At 43.9% G+C, this 22,374-nt stretch overlaps 1 pseudogene; it reads left to right on the top strand.

Moving 5' to 3' along the window:
* The first annotated feature begins 5,550 nt into the window (after positions 1–5,550).
* Positions 5,551–20,175, top strand: LOC147623886 (uncharacterized; annotated as a pseudogene).
* The last annotated feature ends 2,199 nt before the right edge of the window (positions 20,176–22,374 follow it).

Raw genomic sequence — 22,374 nt, 5'->3', positions numbered from 1 at the left:
AAAGAAAGGATGCGTGCCAGGTGTGAGAGAATTGATTTTGAACAGTACATGGCTATATGTGCAGATATAGCCATGCATGACTATAGACGCGTACTCGAAAAAAAATCCTTTTGCATGCAGCCGCGACTCTCTCACTACATCACACGACTACATCACACGGCTATACCATCATTCTCTTGTAGTGATAGCAAGGGCAAGAGGGACATTAGGGCAAAATACAAGGGCATGCCATAGGTAGTGTTTGGCAAGCCAAGAAGTGAGATCCAATGAGTCATCACATATTTTGCTATTGCCAAAATCATGACATGGCATGCACACAATCGCTCCATCCATGGCATGATGAGGGTCCCTCTGCTTCAGTGGCATAGCAAAATATAGAAGAGGAATGGTCAAATTTAAAGACAAGTCACATCAATTAACGACTTGGATTGGGTATGGATGGATTCAATCCATTTGGTCTCAAATTGACATCATGGATAACATGGCTAGTGGTAGTAGTGAACTACAATATCCCTCCTTGGAATTCAATAAAGAAGGATCATGTGATGCTAGCTCTTCTCGTGCTCAAAACGCATAAGGTCAAGAACATGAATGTGTACCTTTAAACTTTGATTGAAGAACTTAAGACATTACGGCATGGCATCCAAGTGTATAATGTTTCCTGACTGCTTACAAAACGTAGCATATATATGAAAGCAATTTTAATGTGGATAATGCATTACATTTCCAAATATGGAGAGTACTTTGGTATGTTTTCTATGCTCAATAACCTTATTATGATTTTAATTATCAAATATGAGTTGTCTCAATCTAAATAAAAATAATTTGTGCATTACACATAACTAGGACTTACAACATCTGATCATAATGCTTGTCCAATTTGTGGACTGCTTGTTACATCATGGCTGAAGCACCTCACGAAGGTTGTGTATAAAGACCATCAATGATTTTCTCGTGATGTTTTCCATTTAATCATGAGAAGTTTGTTCCATCTACAAAAGGATTCCCCCAACATCCTTTAAGAGTAGGTGAGAGGATCATCCCATACACCACCATTGGGAATGATAAGGTACTCAATCTTATTTTGCCTCCCATATTAGAAAAATCATCTTCTAGATCCAATGCACACATTATTAAAAATTTAGCATCAAATATTTGGGACCACATAATTGTTAAGAGATATTCTTTAGTGGGTCAAGAGGACTTAAGATTGATTGAATGCCTCCCTATGACTTGGCCAATAGTTCAAGAGAATGGAAAGGTAAGTTTACCATGAACACCTTGGATATTGACAAATAAGGAGGAGAATAGAGTGAAGGATCAAATTACCTCCTTTTGTGCGTGTCATGCATTCTTTAAATGAGGCATTAACCAAATCAAAGAAGAAATTAATAACTCAATTGTATGGTATAAAATCACATGATTGGCACAAGATGTTACAGATATGTTCAATTTGTTTGTATAAGCTTCATGATGGTCTTCAATTTTAATTACATAACATTGATTGCATTGTTTTATGCTACGTAGTTCATTCTTTCCATATGCATTAGTGATGGGTATGTAGATCAAAAGTTTGCAAGGCTATGTAAAAAATAGGGGTAGTGGTGGTGAGGTATGAAAAAGTAAATTCCAACATGGCTTTATTTTATTGTTGCACTAGTTTGTAAGATAAGTTGTGCTAATTTAATGGAATTAACTCCATCTTAGGTACATATTGTAATGAAGGGGGCTTGGAATTAGACTCAAAGAGAGCCCATGGGCATAGGTATGGCCGAGCAAGTGTAGAGGCCCAACACTAATAAGTGTAAATGGGGGCAAGTATATAAGTGAATATTGTACATACTTTTACCATACTTTTTACCAACATACTTTTATCAATGAATTGATACTTCTTGGAGCTTCATGCTTCTTGGCTATGGTGGTACTCCCTTGAGTGCATGTGGTACTCCATCTTGAGTGCATGTGGTACTCCATTATGAGTGCAATCTTCTCTCTCTCTCTTTTTCCCATCATTACAGTGGTATCAGAGCCTTGTCTTTGATCCATGATTTTTAAAAATTCTAAAAATTCATGCATTTTCTTGATGTTATTAATTTCCTTGGAGTTTCTTGGGAATTTTCTTGATTTTCTTGATTTTGATTGAGTTATTGATCAAGAAATGGGGCATGGGGAGTGTGGAATTTTTGGATCATCTTGAATTTTTGATTTGGGTAAATTTTTGGGGTCATGGGTTGGCCAATTTCTCAGGCGGCCGTCCCAAAATTTGAAAGGGAGGATCAAAATTTGGGAAAAATTAGTGGCTAATCTTGAGTAATCTTTGCCTAATCCAAAAACGTTTTTGATTAGCCCCTTCATCTCCACATGCTTGATTTCTATGGGAAAATAGGGTTTCTTCCTTGCCATTGATCAACATTATGTTAGGGTTTTGAATGTGCCTTCAAAGACCTGCCTAATGAACCTATCAATGGAGCTTCATGACTTCAATCCATGGAGGACTGTGAGCTGTTTTTGTGCATTGATTTGAGGAGGGTGTGAAGACGTTTCTTGCACGAATCACGGCTATACAACCATGAAGTCAATATTAGGTAATTTGGGAAAAATCTCACATTTTGGGAATCAATTACTCCATATAGTTTTGGACATATCTTAAACATACTAACTCCAAATTTGTCGGAGATCATAGATTTAGATTCTACTCTTCAAGATCTTTCCGATGATATGTCACATGAGGGGGTTTTGAACTTTTGGACAAGTTCACCATGCTCCCATTTTTCAAATGGGAATGGGATTTTTCCCAAATTATCTAATATGGTGTTCATGGAGTTCCTTGTTAGGCTTTAGCTAAGGTAAGGTAACCTTATTACACAACATCAAGGCTGGTATGTTTTTTTTTGTCCTGTGCTAGCAAACCTACATCGTTTTCTGCATATTCCTACTGTTGGCTGTGCAAGCACCGACTTCGTTGCAATAATCGACCCCAAGGTCTCCTTGTAGGGCATACCTGCACAACAAGACTACAAACAACCTACAAAACAAAGCCGTAAAACCATGAAGGGGGTGCAGGTTTGACTCAACACCTATCCACCCATGATAGTCGTGGGCAAAGCCCCAAGTCTTGGTTGTCTCCACCGGCCACAAGTTGAGCTAACTAGCTAGATGTACTGATCAGCCTCTATCCCATGATGTCCCATACCTCCATAAGGCTACCCTTGTGGGCCTCGAGACTGCTAGCCTCGACTGCAAAATGAAGGAGGTGCACGTCTGCACTAGATCAAGGCTCTTGACTATAGATCTCTCGCATAGCCTTGCGAGACTTTGACAGACTAACTAACCATGGCCACCCTTTTATAGGATCTTGGCCGGTTGTTGCATTTTTTTCCACCCTTCCACTATGTTTTGATGCATGAGCATGTGCGTGGTAGCATGCGCATATTGAAGAGTGATGCCTTCACCTCGTACCCTCACTTGGTTTTGGCACACAAGCATTTTTTTTTGCAGGCAAAACCTCCATCAAGGCACCACACTTTAATTTTTAAAAGCATGTGTGGGACTAAGGGCTTGGCCCACTTTAATTTTTAAAGCAATTTTTAAAGCTTGAAACCTTAGCTTGCTGGGAAAATTGACAAGCAACGTATATTCGAGATGCCGCCATACATGCCTGCATCGAATCGTCGCCATGCAGCATTGAAGCGAAGCGTCGCCAACCCGCACACGTTCACTTGAAGAGAGAGAGTGCAGCCATTTCTTGTTGCCGCCCTTTGTGCTACGAGCAAAAGAAGTGAAGCAAACCCTTGCTAATCATCACTGTAGCCCGTCGCGCGCCGCGACTGTGAAGGAGAAGGAGACGAACTCGCACCACGCTCCCTCACAAATGCAAAACGAGAAAGAGGTGTGCTCACAATGGCATCTAGAAGTGGAAGAGTGAAGGAGAGAGAGAGAGCGATTCATCCTGACTGCATCGCAGGGAAACAACCTGCATCGCAGGGAAACGACCTTCATTCCAGAGAAATAACCTTTATATTATGCGTTTCTTTTAAGCGTTTCTCTATAAAAAAAAAGTACCATTAAAAAGGGGCTGTTCCCACTTTCACTTGATCAAGGGAAAAAAGGGTTTTTTTTAAAAGCATAATAACTTCATCTCTTTTCCTTGCATGTGAAGAAGGAAGCGGAAGAGGAGAAGATATTTGTAATAAAGAAGCAGGTGGGATTCTCGGGGGCAAACAATAACATAGCTTCGCACTCACCCACTCACATAGTCACGCGTTAGCATTAAGCCTCGTAAGTTGTTTGTATTCAAAAATTGAAAGCATCCTTGAGGGCTGTGAGGGCATTGTTTCTCATGGAGGGCATTGTTTCTCGTGGAGGGCATTGTTTCTCGTGAGGGCATTGTTTCTCGTGGAGGGCATCATCGCCAAGCACGCAAAAGCTTTGTCAACATCAAGCAAGAAGTGGCTAGATAAGATCTTTCTCTTTTTCTCATATAAAAGCTACATAAATTTGCTTTATGAATCAAACATGCGCACATCAAATTCAATATACAAGGCACATTGCACATTATATCTTGCCTCGTTCATTGGTGTCGTAGTGTCATCTTGCTCTTTTGTCATTTAGCACAAAGCTTGTTTAACATTTGTGTGTGTATACATCATCAGTACCCCATCATTACAGTGCAACATTTGTCGGAAAGATTTATAGCACACATTCCTATCTACTAGTGCCTTCTCCTTTGGGGTGTTGGGAGAGTGTAGCTCCATTATTTGTTGGATATTTGGGGGGGTTGTCAGGTTTTGTCCTCTTTGCCTTTCTCGTCCAGATATTTCCTAGACAGTGGCACATGCAGTGGGACCTTTACTTGGTCTTGGTTCCGCGACACGAACCTACTTGGAAAGGGGACTTATGCAAAGTGCCAAAGATTGGCAAGATAGCTTGAGAGAGAGTGACCGAGCTAAAAGATACCATAAAAGGGAGAAAGCCAAGCAACACCTACTTCAATCTAGCCCCACTAGCACTTTTCCATTACAAAGTTCACCTCCTTCGCCATTATCGGGGGGAGTTCACCTCGAATCGTAATTTCTATACCAATTCCAATTATGGCTCAACCACCACTTCCTCCTCCATTTGCCATTCAATCACCTTTGGTTTTGCCACCAAATTTGGCCAGTCCTGATGCACCCCTCATCCCATTCCCCACATTCTATGGGACGCCGCTGGAGGATCCCACCGCTCATCTAAACAATTTCAAAATTGCTTGCTTGACCTCACACATCGTCAAGGAAGGGCATGTGATGAATTACTTTAGCACTACACTCAAAGGTGAGGCCTCAAATTGGTTTGCCAAGCAACAACCAAACTCCATCCCAAACTTTGCCGATTTTGACCAAGAATTCTTGGGGCTGAATTTTGCAAACCTCCAAACTTCTTCACATTTTTTGAGCAATTATGCTCATTCAAGCAAAATCACCTGCATGAGACCGTGGAACAAGTGGCCACGAGGTTTAGGAACTTTGTTGATCATTACACTCCCGTTTTAACATCGACTTGCTCACCATCATGGACTCGTTTCTACGAGGCATACACCCTAGCATCCAAATTTTGGTTAGAGCTCCAGCCCCGAATGACTTGAATATGGCCATCACTTTTGCCATTAATGTGGAGAGCTCTTACGATGTGTTTACGAGCCACAACAGGCCACGACTCCATCTCCCTCATATTATCCATGGCTAGCACCACATACTCCCGTTTTGCCCTCCCTGCAACAACCTTGGCCAACCTCGTATGTGCCTCAACTTCAACCAACTCAACCATTCCAATTCCCACCCGTTGTACCACCTCACCTTCAAGTGACCTCACCACCTCTTTTGCCTTTAGCACCCCCACCTTCTTCTAGCGTCGTGGCTCCCCTAACATCTTCACAAAATCATGTTCCTACCCCTCATGCTCCATCACTGTATGTGAGTTACCCGGATTCTACTTCTACCACTCCACCACCAGCACATCACCAGGGGGGGATGGGTATGAAAGAACTGCATCTAGTATTGGGGATTTGAAAAACATGATGACAAATTACACGAACCAACTTAATGAAAATGTGAAGGCTATGACTCTTGATGTGAATTTTCTAAAGCGCCAACAAAACTACTTGTGTCTGCATGTCGCGCTGAGCCTAATCCCACCAACATGGTGTGTCGAGCTTGTCATGTATTCGGCCATCTTTCCAAAGATTGCCCCACTGTTATTTGCACTTATGAGAAATGTTTGGGTAGGGGGACACACAGAGGATATGTGTTACATTAAGATGCGCCATTTGATGAATAGGAGCACCACTTTGCCACCCCTCGGCCCCATTAATCATCGTTGTATGGGTGCCGAGAAACCCCCAGGCCCTAGTTGGACACTTCTTCAAAGGGGGTCTCCTAGTTCTCTAATAGTTGCTTCGTCTAGTGCACCACCTACCACCACTGAAACCCTTCGATTAATATAATGATTGAGTTAGATTCATCACCCGTGCGAGCCATCACACGAAAGGGGAAAGAGAAGGTTGTTGATGAGGAGAGAGATCCCGAACCTGTTGTTGCTACCCACCCACCCACCCATGTCGCTGTTCCTGTTGGCGACCCTTTACCTCGACCTCGCCACACTCATCCATGCACTACTCCAAGTAAGTTCTTTTCCCCCATTCTTTCTTTTGACCTTTTTTCTACTCTTAATCGAGTAGAGCTCACCATGTCCCTTCCACAATACCTTCTCACTTCTCCTTCTAGCGGAGCCCTTTTGAGGAGGTACTGCAGAGCTTTGAGTTCTTCCTAGGGAGTGGGTCCTAATCTTCCCATTAGGACTTGTTTGGGGTCTTCTTGGGCCCTTTTATTTGGACACTTAGTGAAATGCTTAAAATGCTAATCAAGCTTTAACCAAGCTAGTGGCCTAGGCCTGAAAATGCATTTTTCCTTTTCTACAAAAAAGAAAATAGGCCAAAAGGTAATCTAATCATTAGATCTTCTGTCCTTGGGAAGGAATATGGACCTAACTGCCTTTTTGTCTTGTAGTGAAGTACCTTTCACAAAGAATGTTTGAAAATTTTCGTCACTTTGTTCCCTCCCTTTTTGGAGGTGCTGCAGATCCCACTCTCTCTCTACACTCTCTCTCTAAAACGCGTTTAGGGTGTTTTACTTGGGTAAGGGCTTCTTTTTCTCTCTCTAGGAGCCATGGCCTGCAGATCTGGACCTCCTACTCCATCATCCTCTCCACCAGCTCTCATGGAAGAGCTCACCATCCCCTCTTGTGAAGGTACAAATCTACACATCCTTGCAAGCTGAAGCTCTCCATCTCCATCACTAGCAAGCTCTCCATATCTATCATCCTCTCCACCACCAGCTCTCATGGAAGAGCTCACCATCCCCTCCTGTGAAGGTACAGATCTACACATCCTTGCAAGCTGAAGCTCTCCATCTCCATCATTAGCAAGCTCTCCATATCTATCTCCTCAAGGCCTCCATTTCCATCTCTATATCCATCTGCATCTCCTCCACCTCCATCTCCATCACCATCTCCATCTTCATCTCCTCCATCACCATCCACATTTCCATCCTCCACCTCCATCCTCCATCTCCATCATCTCCATCACCATCCACATTTCCATCTCTGTATCCATCTACATCTCCATCTCCATCACCATCCACATTTCCATCTCTGTATCCATCTACATCTCCATCTCCATTTGCTAGGTACAATGGCTCTATGGGACATCACCAACAAGCAATCAAAGTTTTGCTTGCACGTGGACTTAGACGAGGAGTATGCCACAATGCGAAGTAATCGAACGAAGGGATGTATTCCTGCTGAGGTGCTACGACTTCAAGGTGCAAAAGCCATTGATCTTTGGACTGATGGAAGCATTTATCCCCTTGATCCACAGACTGGTGCACCTCCCCCTTTTCGTAATATCACACAGGTCGTACGCTTCTTGGGTGATGGTTATAATGGTTTCTTAGGGTACTGTCAGAGGCTCTATTCTTTGTACTTGTAGGAACTCTCAAATCAAAATCACCTCAGGAAGCTTCTAAAATTATGCAAGGCAGAAAAGGAAGAATGTGCATCAACTTTCATGGCCACAAAGGAACATATGCTGGCTCGAGTCAAGGATCTAGAGAAGGAGGATGCAGAGCAGAAGATGAAGCTTGATAAAGGTGTGGAAAGGAGGGATCGAGCTATAGAGAACTATCTCCGTCTTCGAAACTCAACTCGGAACCTTCGCCGACGTGTCGATCATTTCACTCACCTCCCCGTGGGATATAATGCAAGGCAGCGAAAGCGTAAGCCTCTGAGTCTTCTTTCCAAAGATGGGGGGGCTCGCAAGCGACGTGTGCGTCAAACAAGGTAATCACAGCTTCAAAACTAGCATTACATTCCTTTTTCATATAGTTATGTCATTGACTCTGAACTATGTGATGTCCAGGGAATGTGCTAAAGCAATATTAGGTTGTTCCAATACTGAGGAGTCTATCCTTGAGCACATTATTCCAGAGCAGAAAGTAATCAATATGATAACCAATCCAGTAAATGGTGCGTTGCGTGACAGGATTCAAAAGTATTTTCTCAAGGAATTCGAGCAGATTGTCAGTCCCGTTGACATGCTCACTGTGTGCGACACAGCACGTATCAGTGATAAGGGATACAGGGCTTTGTATACTTGCATCACAGCACGTCTACGAGGCAAAGGAATGACACGATCTATACTTCCAACACCATACAGTATAGTTATGGCAAGGAAGTCAGCAAACAACAATATTGCCGACTTGCTAGGCGGCTACAGATGGGTGGATGGTAGCATGCCAATGTCAAATTCAAAAGATTTTGCTTACAACAAGTTTAACAATGTTTACGTCGAGGTGGAGGCGCTTCAACGAGCTATGATTCAGTTTTATGATATGACATTAGAGGAGACGGATGGAAAGGCTATATTTGTCCTCAAATTGGATGAATGTCAGGTTGTAAAGGGCCAAAGAGTGGAACGTACAAGTCTGACACTCATGAGCAGGGCATTGAAGCGAAAGAGCTTAGACGGCGAAGATGAAACAGGTGATGCGGAGAATAACTTGCACACAAAGCGACGCAAGCAAGATTACTTTGGAGTGCAGTCTGAGAAGAACATATGGTGGCAGGCGGCATGGACCCTTCCGCACGAGGACCATGACAGTATGAGGTGGTACTTCACCCGTACAGGTATTCAAGGAGTGATACACAGGCAATCAAATGGTGAAGTCTTGCATGTGCCTGGCACTGGTCACTTTGAAATAGAGTGGCACCTTGGTGGTGATCTCAAGACTCTCAAATGCATGTTGGGAACTAAAAGCGGTGCTAACACTTTGTTTCCATGCATCTTTTGTTGTCATCCAAGGATGCCAAGTGTCGCACTGGGGAAGGCCAAACAAGCAACCAAGGTGAAAGGTCGTAAGCAGGCAAGTGCAAAGGGCTCAAATCAATTACAAAAAGGGAAGGGTATGCAGGTCTGGCTCAATGGAATTATGAGCTGCAATCAAAGCAAGGCACCATCTCGCGCACTGAGGAGGATGCTACTTGGAACCCTATTCTTTCAATTCCACTGTCGCGAGTACATGTGTGTACCTTGCACGCAAGACTTAGAATTCTGGACAAATTGTTGATGCTCCACATCAATTATGCTTGGAACATGGAGCCAGAGTCACGGCGAGAACAGGGCATCGAAGAGCTTGAAGTTGTTTTATCATCCGTGGGGCTTCACGCAGGTGCTGTCACCCTCTCTAAGGATCGCAAAAACCCATCAAGTACCCAAGATAACCCTAATAAGATATGTATGGGTGGTGCAAAAGCAAGACACCTGCTCTCAAGCTATGGTGAGGCTCAAAGCCATACACATTTTGAATTATGGAAGCAGATTTGTGATGTAACAACCTATCGAGGCAATGAGGCGACACTAGGATTGAAGCGTGCACATGTGTGGGAAGCTTGTGATGAGATGATGAGGCTTCTTGAGCGCCCGTATCTTGATGAAGCAGAGATAGCTACATTCAAGACTTCGATTGACAGATTCACAGAAGAAATGATCGATGCTTGGGGGGAAACTCATATAACACACTACATGCATATTCTCTATGCACACAGTTCCTTCTTTCTAGATGAATATGGGTCTCTTGCACTCTGGAGCAACCAAGGCATGGAACGATCACATTACCAAGCCAAGGCGGCCTATTTTAAGAACACGGGTCATGGCGGTGGCAAGGTTTGCAGCAATGCATTTCAGGAAATGTTCAATTGGTTTTACCGTGCACTTACTGGGAGAAAGGCCCAAAAGCGAGCCGGAAATTTGTCTTTGAGGCGTAAAATCATGAAGGTGGTAGGTGCAAGGCAAAAGAGAAGGGTGAAATGCGTCAATGGCACGTGAAAGAGCGAGGCAATGGCACAGTGGTCGACTAAGAAATGGCCGCGTGTGGTTACCCACCCAATAATTCTTGTTCGCCACTTTTTGGCGCGTTCATTTTGTAAATTGACTTTTTTGTAATTTTGGCCCCCTATAAATATTAGTGAGTTTTATAGTCATTTTTTAAAGTCTTGACTTGTGAGCTCTCTCTCTTCCTCTCCCCTTGACTCTCTCGCGCTCTCTCTCTCTCTCTCTCTCTCGCTCGTGCACTAATATCTCACGCACATGGAGCCCCCAAATGATCCTCCCTCCAATACGCAGGATGACATTTTCAAAGACCTTGGGCCCTTACCGGTGGCACATAGAACTGAAATCCCAAACATTTACCCACAAGCCCAAATGGATCTGGAAGCTGAGCGTGTGAGGCTTGAGCGAGAGGCCCAAGAAGCCCAAGAATGCCAAGAAGCGAAGAGATCACACAAAGAAGCAGAGGACATGGAGGTAGCTGAGAGAGCAAGAAAAGAAGCCGAAGAGACCGTCAGAACACAGGAGGACGAGGCAACAAAGAAAGCACAGGAGGATGAGGCTGCCAAGAAGGCGGAAGAAGACGAGGCAGTTAGGAAGGCGGAGGCAGATAAGAAGGCTGTAGAAGAAGCTCAGGCCGCCGCAAGCAACAAGAGAAGATTAGCATTCTTTGCTGCGGAGGAGGATTGGCTTAACAGAAAAGCTCACGGATTTGTTGCTGACCTGCGAATGGCCGGATACGAAGATGACACAATTTTGGAAGCGGCTATACAAAGTCTTCGAGCAGAATATACAAAGAGGAGAAATGAAGACACAATAGAAAAGGAGCACCTGCCGAGCAATAGGATTCTCAATGTAATGCTAGACAGAGTCTTGGCTCGTGCACTTGGTAAAGGAAAGAGAAAACTCTCAGCTGAGGAAGTAGAAAATAAGAGACAGAAGCTTGAACGAGAAGCCAGGGCAGCAAACACACGGAGGTTCGTGAGGAAAAAGAAAGGAAAGATGAAGAGGAGTGAGTAAGGAAGGAGGCAGAGCAGAGAGCAGCTCAGAAGACTCCATCTGCAAAGGCAAAGAAAACTCCAACACCTGCAAAGGCTAAGAAGGGGAAAACCATTCCTAAACGCACAGAACCCCCTTCCGATAACTTCCAAGAGCAGCGACAAAAGTTTAAAAATGACACGCCAGCTTGGACTCGCCACGCGCAAGCACCACCGCCCCCAACAACACAGAAGAAGCAAAGGTGGAGACCAGGGACAGTTGCCCTTAGAGAAATTCGCAAATATCAGAAGACCTGCACACCAATTATTCCGAAGGCACCTTTTGGGCGTCTCGTCAAAGAGATTATCCACGACGAGCGCCGGGATGTCAATCGTGTGCAAGCGGCGGCACTAGGCGCTCTGCAACAAGGTGCCGAGGATATTTTGGTTTCGCTTTTCCAAGACGCGGTTTTGTGCATGGTGCATGCAAAACGTGTCACTTTGAAGCCATCTGATCTTTATCTAGCTAGGCGTATCCGTGGAGAGGAAGCTCTCTTTCACTAGATAGGGGAAGCCTTTGTAATGCAACAAATCCGTGTTTTGTAATCTCAATTTGATTAATGAAAAACCATGTCTATTTTCAAAAAAGTTATTTTCTATTGCAAGTGATTGTCATCTTGTCAAGGTAATTGTAGTCTTTTGCATGTAATTGTTGTCGCTATGTACATTCGACCTCATGTGAACGCTCGTCTGCCACCGCCCGTCCGACTTTGGCTCGACTCGACGGGCCGATTTCTCCTGCGTATGGCCCCAAAAGGGTAGGGGGGCCGGTGGTCGCACCGTGGAACCTGTGTGCCATGGAGCGACTTTTGCCTGTTTGACCTTGGTCAAACAGGCAAAAGTCGCTCCGTGGCACACAGGTTCCACGGCGCGACCACCGCCCCCCCCCCTCGGCCCCGGCGCACCCCGCACAGCTGATCTACCCTTTTGGGGCCATACGCAGGAGAAATCGGCCCATCGAGTCGAGCCAAAGTCGGATGGGCGGTGGCAGACGAGCGTTCACAAAAATTGATTGAAACATCATGACAGGACACGACAACAACATATAAACACATCAAGAAGATAAAACTTAAAATCAGCTCGAAAAACATCTTGATGTCATTAATTGTTTGATTTTCACAAAAGGCAAATGAGTACATTGGATCTAGCCAACTCGCTTGATGAGCTTGGTGAAAGCCTCGTGGGTGAGAGTCTTTACTGATGGTTTGTCACCAATGCGTTCGGCTATCTCTTTGGCATCAGTGATGCCTTGTCCAACGCTAAGGCCACAAAATCCTAGGAAAGACCCTGCACTTTTATCACCAAAGCTATAGATAGCTGCTTCCCTATTTACAAGAATACATTTATGGGCATTTTGGGCTATAGGGGCTTCAGAGAGGATGGCGCTTAGGGCTCTGCACTTCAAAAATTCAGCTTGCGCATCATTTGAAAAGTCGTGAATTACGCGAAGCATCTCGGCATTGAAGCTCGGGATGTAGTGCCATAGCGCAGCATCTTTCCCCTCCACCTCCTTTCGTGCTCCACCCTTTCGGCTTGCGAACCAGTCCATTTCTCTTGCGGTCTACAAAGTAGATAGAAGAATGAGTTGACTTCAAAAAATTACAAATTAAGAAGGGAAGAAATTGGGTGTACTACCTCAGTGGCATCATCATGATCCGCAAGGTCTGCATCACTAATATTGATGCTCTCGAGGCTGACGGAATCCGAAATGGCAAGCGGCTTGTGAGGGGCAAAGCTAGTTTCTGGCACACTCTCGTAGAAATCCTTGCACTGGGATATTTGTACAAGAGTCTCTGCCACAAGGGACTCTATTGAGGCATGATTTTTTGGGAGCGCAAGTACCTTTGTGACATCTGCGGAACTGAAGTCAATGCGGATGTCATCATCTTTGGATGGCTGTTGTGTGTCTCGCATGCCCGCGTACATAGCAATGACTGAGAGAGTTTCATCCTGGTGCAGCCCAAGGACATGGGCGATGTCATCCAAAAATAAGATCTCTACACCTTCTACTATGATGGGATGTAGAGTTCGCACTTCGAGCTCTGGAACTTCATCCATGACATCGTCCCCTTCGATGTCCCGTTTCACAGCCTCAGCTTGCGGCTCTTCCGCCAGAGTCACAAGTGCAAGAGATGCTTCTTGCACTGGGGTGACAATCTCCTCCTTTGGGTCAGCTTCCTTGATCAAGAGATAAGGTGTGGCTTTCTTTGGAGGAGTGGCCTTCCTCTTTCCCTTGCTTTTCTCTGTTCCCTCCAAGATCAGGAGGGCAAGAGTCATGTCCCACCTCAAAAAACTTGTGCCAATGTTGCCCATTCCAAGACCTACCAGGTTATCTTTTTCCTCCTCCCTTAGATATGTGCTACTAAGGCCTTTGAGGAATCTTGCAAGCCTGAACCTGAAATTTTTGTCCGCTTTGTAGGTATGCTTGATAAGATCCACAGGCACCCAAGTTCCCTCCTCGTCTTCAAAGTTGACACAATATTCAGCCATGTATGTGTCCATGTAGCTAGTGAACGCCCCAAACACGTCATTATGGAGTTCCGCGGTGCCTTCCATGTCAATAGATGTCTGAAAGATGGGTGCAAGCTTCTCGATCAAGTGACCGAGGTCAAGCTTGTGCAATTGAGATAGGAGAGCTTGGGCGGGGGTGGCCATGCTTGAGTAGCGAAGAAGGCGAGGGGACCGCAAAGATGCCGAGAGTGAGGAGATGAACTCAAAGTGGCCAAAAGTGACTTATAAAGAGGTCTTTAAAACTTTTTTTATGTTTAAAAACTCACTTAAAACCTCCAAAAAAATAAAAACACGCGACATAACTTAAAAGTGCACAAAATTGAACGCAAATTGCGAGTAGCCAAAATTGTTTTGAATTAATCTCTCAAAATCTATTACATAGCTTGCTTGATATGGATACATCTAGGGAAGGGAATGCTTTTACAAAAGTAAGATGCCTCTTTCCTCTTACGTAGAGGTGTGTTATCAATCACAAATGAAAAGTCACCTTTCAGTGCAAACCTAAGGCCTAAGTACTCCCTTAGGTTCGCCATATTCCAATCAGCATTTACTACGATATCCCACACATCAGCTTGCGTGCTAACATGTACATCAAGCTGTTCTGCATCGTTGATGTCCGAATCGAGTGCTTGCCATTCGCCTCCAGTCAGCTTCTAACGTCTGTAAGGAAAGATAATAGAGAGTTGTTGCTTTCCAAGCTGGTACCGAACGACCATCTTCTCCGACACCACCATGCACTTTATCTTGTCACCCTGATGTTGAATAACCTTCAAATCCCACGAAGGTGGCAGAAAGGCACTCATTACTGTGCCTCCCTTTGCAATCCACATTGTAGGAGTCCGGTGAACATCAGCCTCCTTGAACAAAAACATAAACAAATGTAAAGGCATGAAGAACGTGAGAGTCGCACGATGTGACCCATAGGTGCACTTCATTGCATTGCACACATCAATCTCAATCCGACGTCTGGTTAGTGCAACCAAAGTATTGTCGAGCTTTGGCCAATCATGGTCCGTGAGACTTGGTGTAGGGAGCCTCCGTAGAGTCCCAGAACCATCTCTTGACGTGGGTACAATATACTCTGCATGAAAGAAGAAAACTGAGCGCTCTAAAAGCTCTGATGCCGAACAACCAGTATATAGTAGCTGCCGATTTCAAAGTGGTGCGCCTCAAAGGTTCCAGAAAGGGCCTCTAAAGGCTCCCATTCCACAAATGTCGATGGAAAGATGTCTGCACAGAACATTACAAGAACACACTTGAAAAAATCAAGCTTCCGTAACATGAAATGATATTAGCATGTCTCAGTGCAGCCCATAAAACAAGAAGCACAAATAAAACTTACAATTTACAGGAAAGCGTTTGTGATTGGCATTGTCAACACGGAGTTGCGATGCCTTGTAGATGTGTTGGATCATCACCTGCTTGCTTCCGTCAGCCCCCTGCTTGAGATCCACTATGCGGCCCTTCCAATGGTGTGACTTTAACCCTATGTATCTGCGAGAGACTTTGTGGGCTCCCCTTGTGCTTGTACGCATCGTCACCCACATTCCTTTTGCAAAGGTGCTTGTAACCCACAAGCCAGTGTCGTCTTGTTCGTTGCTGCTGCTAAAGGACTCCACCCTTGAACGAGGTCGGCGACTCATTGTGCTTGGCTAACCGATTAAGCTAAATGCTATGAAGTTGTAGGTGTGTGAGAAGATCTCTGCAACCTAATGCTAGCTGAGCATATAAGCTGGCAAGAGGAGTCAAGAATGTGTATAAGCTAGCAAGAGGAGAGTAAAGAATGTGTGCAAGCAAGAGAGGATGGACTTGATGGGGAAAAAAGTGGACTGTTTTCCAAGCTTTCCATAGCCAAGAAGATCTCTGCAACCTAATGCTAGCAGAGCATATAAGCTGGCAAGAGGAGTCAAGAATGTGTATAAGCTAGCAAGAGGAGAGTGAAGAATGTGTGCAAGCAAGAGAGGATGGACTTGATGGGGGAAAAAGTGGCCTGTTTTCCAAGCTTTCCATAGCCAAGAAGGCACAGAAAGATAGATCTAACTTTAAGAGGGAAGGGGAAGGCAGAATGGGGAGGGAGGAGGCAAAAAAAAGACTCTTTTAGTTAGAGAGAGACTCAAAACCGAATTTCTAGTTTTAGAGAGAGGAAGAGGGAGTGGGGAGAGGGAAAAGTAGCTTTAAATGAGGGATAATGATGGGGGGGCGTTTTTGGCCCTAGCCCACTTTTTGAGGTGGGGTCATTTATGCCAGTTTGAGCTGTCTTTATTAAAAAAAGGTGGGAAATTTGATTTTATTGAAAGATTTTGCATTTTTCAGCCCAATTTCTTAAAAAAAAACTTATGATTCAAGTTTGACCCCTACATATTAGGAGCAGGGAAACCCAACATTTTTCTCCACATGGCCTTCTCCCATTGCACCACTCCTTAATGACTGTCATTAGGCTTGGGGCAAATTAAAGGGCCCAAGAAGACCCCAAACAAGTCCTAATGTGTTGTTCAGAAAGTGGATTCCCTTCTTGCTGAGCGTGAGTTTCCTGGAGTGGAGTGCATGATCCACCAGCTAGTGATTCCACATGCTATTGTAGATGGAGGATCAGGCGTCAATGTTTTGAGTTATTCTACCTTTTCCAAGCTCGGGTTTTCTTTCAGTGGAGTTCCTGCTACTAGTTTGCGTATGGGTGATCATCGACCAGTGAGAGCTGAGGGTTTCATCCAGGGTTTGCCAGTCACTATCGCGCTGGGTGTATGGTGGAGATTGATTGTTATGTTTTGCGGCTTAGTCCAGGACCTAGCTAGTACCAGCTTCTTTTAGGGCAACCTTGGATATGGAAGACTGATTGTGTTATTGACATTCCTAGAGGGCGGTTGCTCCTTGGTAGAGGATCTTCCCGAGCGGTTCTTCCTTCTTACCCTTCTTCTATTGTGAGTCCTGGGGTTACTACTGATGTTGAGAGTGATTGGGGAGATGATGACCGGAGTTCTACTTCTTCATGTACACTGAGTTCCTATTGCATTTACCCTGATTCTGTTGAGATTACCCTTGATGATGATGAGGAGACTCCACCTTTGGCCAGAGAGGAGGATAGTGTGAGAGTTCCTATAAAGGGGGATGAGAAAGTTGTGCTTTTGGGAACTTCTTTAGATCCACGGTTGAGGGAGGAGATTATTGCTTTATATCGGGAGTATCAGGGCATCTTTGCATGGGATTACACCGAGTTGAGAGGTTTTCCACCCGAGCTTGTTGTGCACCGCATTCCTCTTAAACCCGACACTACACCTGTACGCCAATGTCAGCGCGCGTAGATTGCCTCAGCATTATAGAGAGGGGGTTTACACGGAAATTAAAAAGCTTTTAGAAGTTGGTTTGATTTTTCCTGTCGATAACACTGAATGGGTGTCTCCTATTGTTGTAGTCCCTAAAAAGAATAAGCAGCTTTGCATATGTGTTGATTATAAGCAGCTTAACAAAACTACCATTAAGGACTACTACCCTTTGCCTTTTATTGGGACCAAATCCTTGACTCTTTGGCGGGGAGGGAGATATATGCTTTCTTGGATTGCTTTTCTGGGTACAATCAGATGGCTATCGCTGATGAGGATAAGCTCAAAACAACTTTTACCACTATATTTGGCACATATGCATATCATGTCATGCTGTTTGGGCTTTGCAACGCGGGTGCTTCATATCAGCGCTATAAGCATGAATCCTTTTGTGATGATTTGACCGATTTCTTAAAGATCTTCATGGATGATTTGGGGATTGGGACCACGCATGATAAACTTGTTGCAGCCCTTAGGTATGTCTTTCACAAGTGCCGTGAAAAATCAATAGCTTTGAATGCAAAAAAGTGTCTGTTTGGGGTCACTTATGGCATTTTGTTGGGTCACCTCATTAGCAAGCATGGCATTTCTATGGATCCCCAAAAAGTTGAGGCTATTCTTGCATTTTTGCCACCCACTACCGTGCATCAAGTAAGGGGTTGTCTTGGAGCCGCTAAACACTATAGCCGCTTCATTAAAGATATGGCACATCTTATTTTACCACTGAATGCACTTCTGCAAGTTGAGAACAAGTTCATTTGGGGGGAACCTCAACAAAATTCTTTCTCCTCTTAAAAGTGGATTCACTACCGCCCCTATCCTCAAACGACCTGATGCTTCCAAGCCTTATCATTTATTTTCTTCTTGTTCTCATTTGGTAATATCCGCTTGCATTGCACAACTTCATGATAAAAAAATGCACCCCATTTCATATTATAGCTGCAAGCTTGAAGATGCTGAAACGTGCTACACATGGGTTGAGAGAGCTTGTCTAGCTATTGCTGAGAGTGCTAGGAAGTTTTGCACATATATGGCTACCCAGCACACCATCATCTATGTCTCTAAAGATTCATTGCGGCTTTTATTGAATAAGTTAGAGCCCCTCTGAGTGTATTATACGATGGATTGTTGAGTTGCAAGCCTTTAACTATGAGCTTAAATCTAAACCTCCTGCATTGCAAAAGATAGTGGATTGCTTAGCTAATGTAATCCCATGCAAAGATGAGCCTATTGCACCTGCACTTGAGTTGTTTCGCATTGAGTATGCACGTGAGTGGTATGACCAAATTGCTCATTATTTGTCCACACTTGAGTTTCCTTCTAACATGAGCAAACCCACGAAGAAGAGATTAGTTATGCATGCTCATAAATTCACAATCATTGATGGGTCTTTGTACCACAAGGGGTTTGAGGGCATTTATCGCCGATGTGTTGCACAAGAGGAAATTCCACACATTTTGAAAGAGTGTCATGATAGTGCATGTGGAGGTCATTTCGCCGGTAAACTCACTGCATTGAAAATTTTGAGGGCTAGGTATTGGTGGCCATCTGTTTTTAAAGATTCATTTGAGTGGTGTAAAAGATGTGATGTTTGCCAGAGAGCCACCCGCCTTGAGAATCGTGTGCACCCTAATAATCCTATTCTAGCTGCCCTTCCTTTTTCGAGAAGTGGGGGATTGACTATGTGGGCCCTATTACACCAACTTCCAGGCATGGGAAATCTTATATCATTGTTGCTATCTACGGATTACTTAACTAAGTGGAGTGAGGCTAGAGCTGTGAGGAAAGATGATGCACACACTACTGCTACATTTTTGACTGAGTATATCATTTGTCGTTTTGGGGCACCTACTGAATTAGTTTCTGATAGGGGGACCCATTTTCTTAATGATGTCATTGAGGAACTCACTGCTTATTTCAATATCCATCATGATAAAACCACCCCCTACAAACCTTCTACTAATGGGAAAGTTGAGAGCACAAACAAAACTTTGGTCACTATCCTTAGAAAAACTGTGGACACTCATAAAAGGGATTGGCATGAGAAGTTGCCAGCAACTGTTTGGGCTTATAATACTACTTTCAAGGAAGCCACGGGGTTCACTCCTTTCTCTTTAGTTTATGGGCAAGAATGTGTGTTACCTATTGAGCATGAGTTGGCGAGTTTGAGGTTTTTGCATGAGCACACACTACCTTTGGAGGAGAGTTTGCAACAGAGATTGGGCACTTTGGAGCATCTAGATGAGTGGAGATTGAGAGCCTATCCACATCAAGAGGTTGCTAAGAAACGTTAAACCAAGCAATGTGATAAGAAAGCTAAAACCTATTCTTTTCAGAAAGGGCAATTGGTTCTTCTCTATGATGCACGTCATGAGCTTTTCCCTGGGAAGTTGAGCCATTTATGGTCGGGTCCTTATCGTATTGTTGAGGTTTATCCTTGCAATAAAGTCCAGCTTGCAAAAATGGATGGGACATGGTTCTCTACCAAAACCAATTTTGATAAAATTATGCCCTATTGGATGTGATTGCATTGACTTTTCCGTTATGAGTTGCAGATGATGTTGAATCTACCACACCTTTTTGGAGTCTATACTTTGATGGAGCATGTAGGGGCAAGGACAAACTTGGTAGTTGCGGCATTGTCATATATCCACCTGAAGGGAATGCTATTCTTTTGGGAGATCATTTGAGCAACAACATTGCTGAATATCAAGCACTTTTGATTGGTTTGAGAGCACTACTTCTTTTGGGAGCATCTCGTGTTCATATCAATGGAGATTCACAACTCGTGGTCCACCTGTTTCATGGCCAAGCCCGCACCCTCCACCCTTTGATGCACTGCTATAGTCTTTTAGCGCGTGACCCTTCACCCATTTCACCTCTTCTTTCTTGACTTTTTTGCCTCGTCATGGAAATCATGTTGCAGATTCCTTAGCTTTGATGGCCCTTTTTGGTTCCTTTACCCAAAATTTCGATCGTGCCTTGGTGGATACCCATTCCTTTGACATTGATCCTTGGGACATAGTGCAAGACCTTAAGTGTTTGGGAGTTGAGGAGTTGGGTAGTCTTCTAAGGGTTTTCAAGTCATCCCATCCTTCCACTTTTGCTTCTCTCTTTCTATCCATGACCCGTCGATTGATTCACTTGTCAGATGTTACCTTTCTCACTATAGATCCTAGCCATTTGCTCATGATCCTGTAGCCCAATGGAGAAGGCACAAGTGTAACCGGAGATTCTGGGTTCACACTAGCCAGCTAGCTTTCCCTGTAGGATGCCACTGTTGCATTTTTTTCCGCCCTTCCACTATGTTTTGATGCATGAGCATATGCGTGGAAGCATGCGCATATTGAAGAGTAATGCCTTCACCTCGTACCCTCACTTTGTTTTGGCACACAAGCATTTTTTTTTTGCAGGCAAAACCTCCATCAAGGCGCCGCACTTTAATTTTTAAAAGCATGTGTGGGACTAAGGGCTTGGCCCACTTTAATTTTTAAAGCAAATTTTAAAGCTTGAAACCTTAGCTTGCTGGGAAAATTGACAAGCAACGTATATTCGAGACGCCGCCATACATGCCTGCATCGAATCGCCACCATGCAGCATTGAAGCGAAGCATCGCCAACTCGCACGCGTTCGCTTGAAGAGAGAGAGAGTGCAGCCCTGTTGTGCCGACCTTTGTGCTGCGAGCAAAAGAAGTGAAGCAAACCCTTGCTAATCATCGCTGCAACCCGTCATGCCGAGACTGTGAAGGAGAAGGAGACGAACTCGCATGCTCCCTCACACACGCAAAACGAGAAAGAGGCGTGCTCATTCTAGCATCTAGAAGCGGAAGAGTGAAGGAGAGAGAGAGAGAGCGATTCATCCCGACTGCATCGCATGGAAACGACCTTCATTAAAGAGAAATAGCCTTTATATTATACGTTTCTTTTAAGCTTTTCTCTATAAAAAAAAAGTACCACTCAAAAGGGGTTGTTCCCACTTTCACTCGATCAAGGGAAACAACAATTTGTTAGATGAGATGGTTTTGACAAAATCTTAAAAGGGTTCACCATTCCCCCTTCTTTTTTATCTTGCAAAATGGGAATTGGAATTTTCCCAAACTCCCTAATGTGGTCTTTAATTTTTTTGTTTCTTGAAGGCTTGAAAGATCAAAACCTACATAATTACCTTATCTACAAAGACAAACAACCTTTGACGGCTATTGCATAGATGCTTTCAAATTTGATGATAACATGTGTGGCACGAAAGAGTCTAAGAAATCTAGTACACCATCCAAAGCCCCCAATAGCACAAACTCCAATAGCAAGAGGTTAACCACCGTTAGATAAAATGAGTGTCAAGATCAAGGTGGTTGTGCTAAAGAAAATGGAGGAGAATTTTAAAGTACTTCCTAGAGATTCTAGAGCATCTGGTGTCCTTATTATCGAGGGAATTGCACTGGTAATGAGAGATAGATGGGCTCGTGCTGTGGTTATTGTAACAAATACACTAATCACGATACCCATAATTATAGGTACAATCTAGTAAATTGTGGTACACTTGTTCATGCTCTTCCTGCTACCACCCAAATTTCAGTACTTCTTCTTGCACCACACACAAGGTAGTGGAGATCATATGAACCATACTATGACTAACCACCGACCTAGAGGAATTCGTAAGTTGCCCGAAACACCTACCCCTATTCTAGAACCGCAACCTGTAGTGTGGGGCATGACACTTATGAGACATTGAGGCAGGACCACTCTTTGCGAATTTCACCGACTTTAGGCTAGAGTTTAGATACATGTACCACGCCCTAATCTTGGATTTGCACTTCATGTTATACTCAATAGGGATGGCATAGCTTATATAAAGGCCATCATCCTATGCATTTCATGAAATATCTCTTGTTACTTTTCATTAATTCACTTTTTAAGTGTTGGGCACCTAACTTTAGTGTGTTTTAACACTCGTGGCCAATAAGTGGCATGTGTGACTTTAACTAATGAGAAGGAGAAATTACCTTGAGTGGTTATTGAGAGTGTGATATTTCTCCTTGTGCTCTAGATCTCTACCTTATTCTTTTCACTACAACAAATGAAAAGCATAGACATGT

Source organism: Cibotium barometz, chromosome 26 (assembly GCF_041138505.1).
Source record: "Cibotium barometz isolate CiBa-2024 chromosome 26, ASM4113850v1, whole genome shotgun sequence".
NCBI lineage: Eukaryota > Viridiplantae > Streptophyta > Polypodiopsida > Cyatheales > Cibotiaceae > Cibotium > Cibotium barometz.
This window is presented reverse-complemented; position numbering and strand designations above follow the sequence as displayed.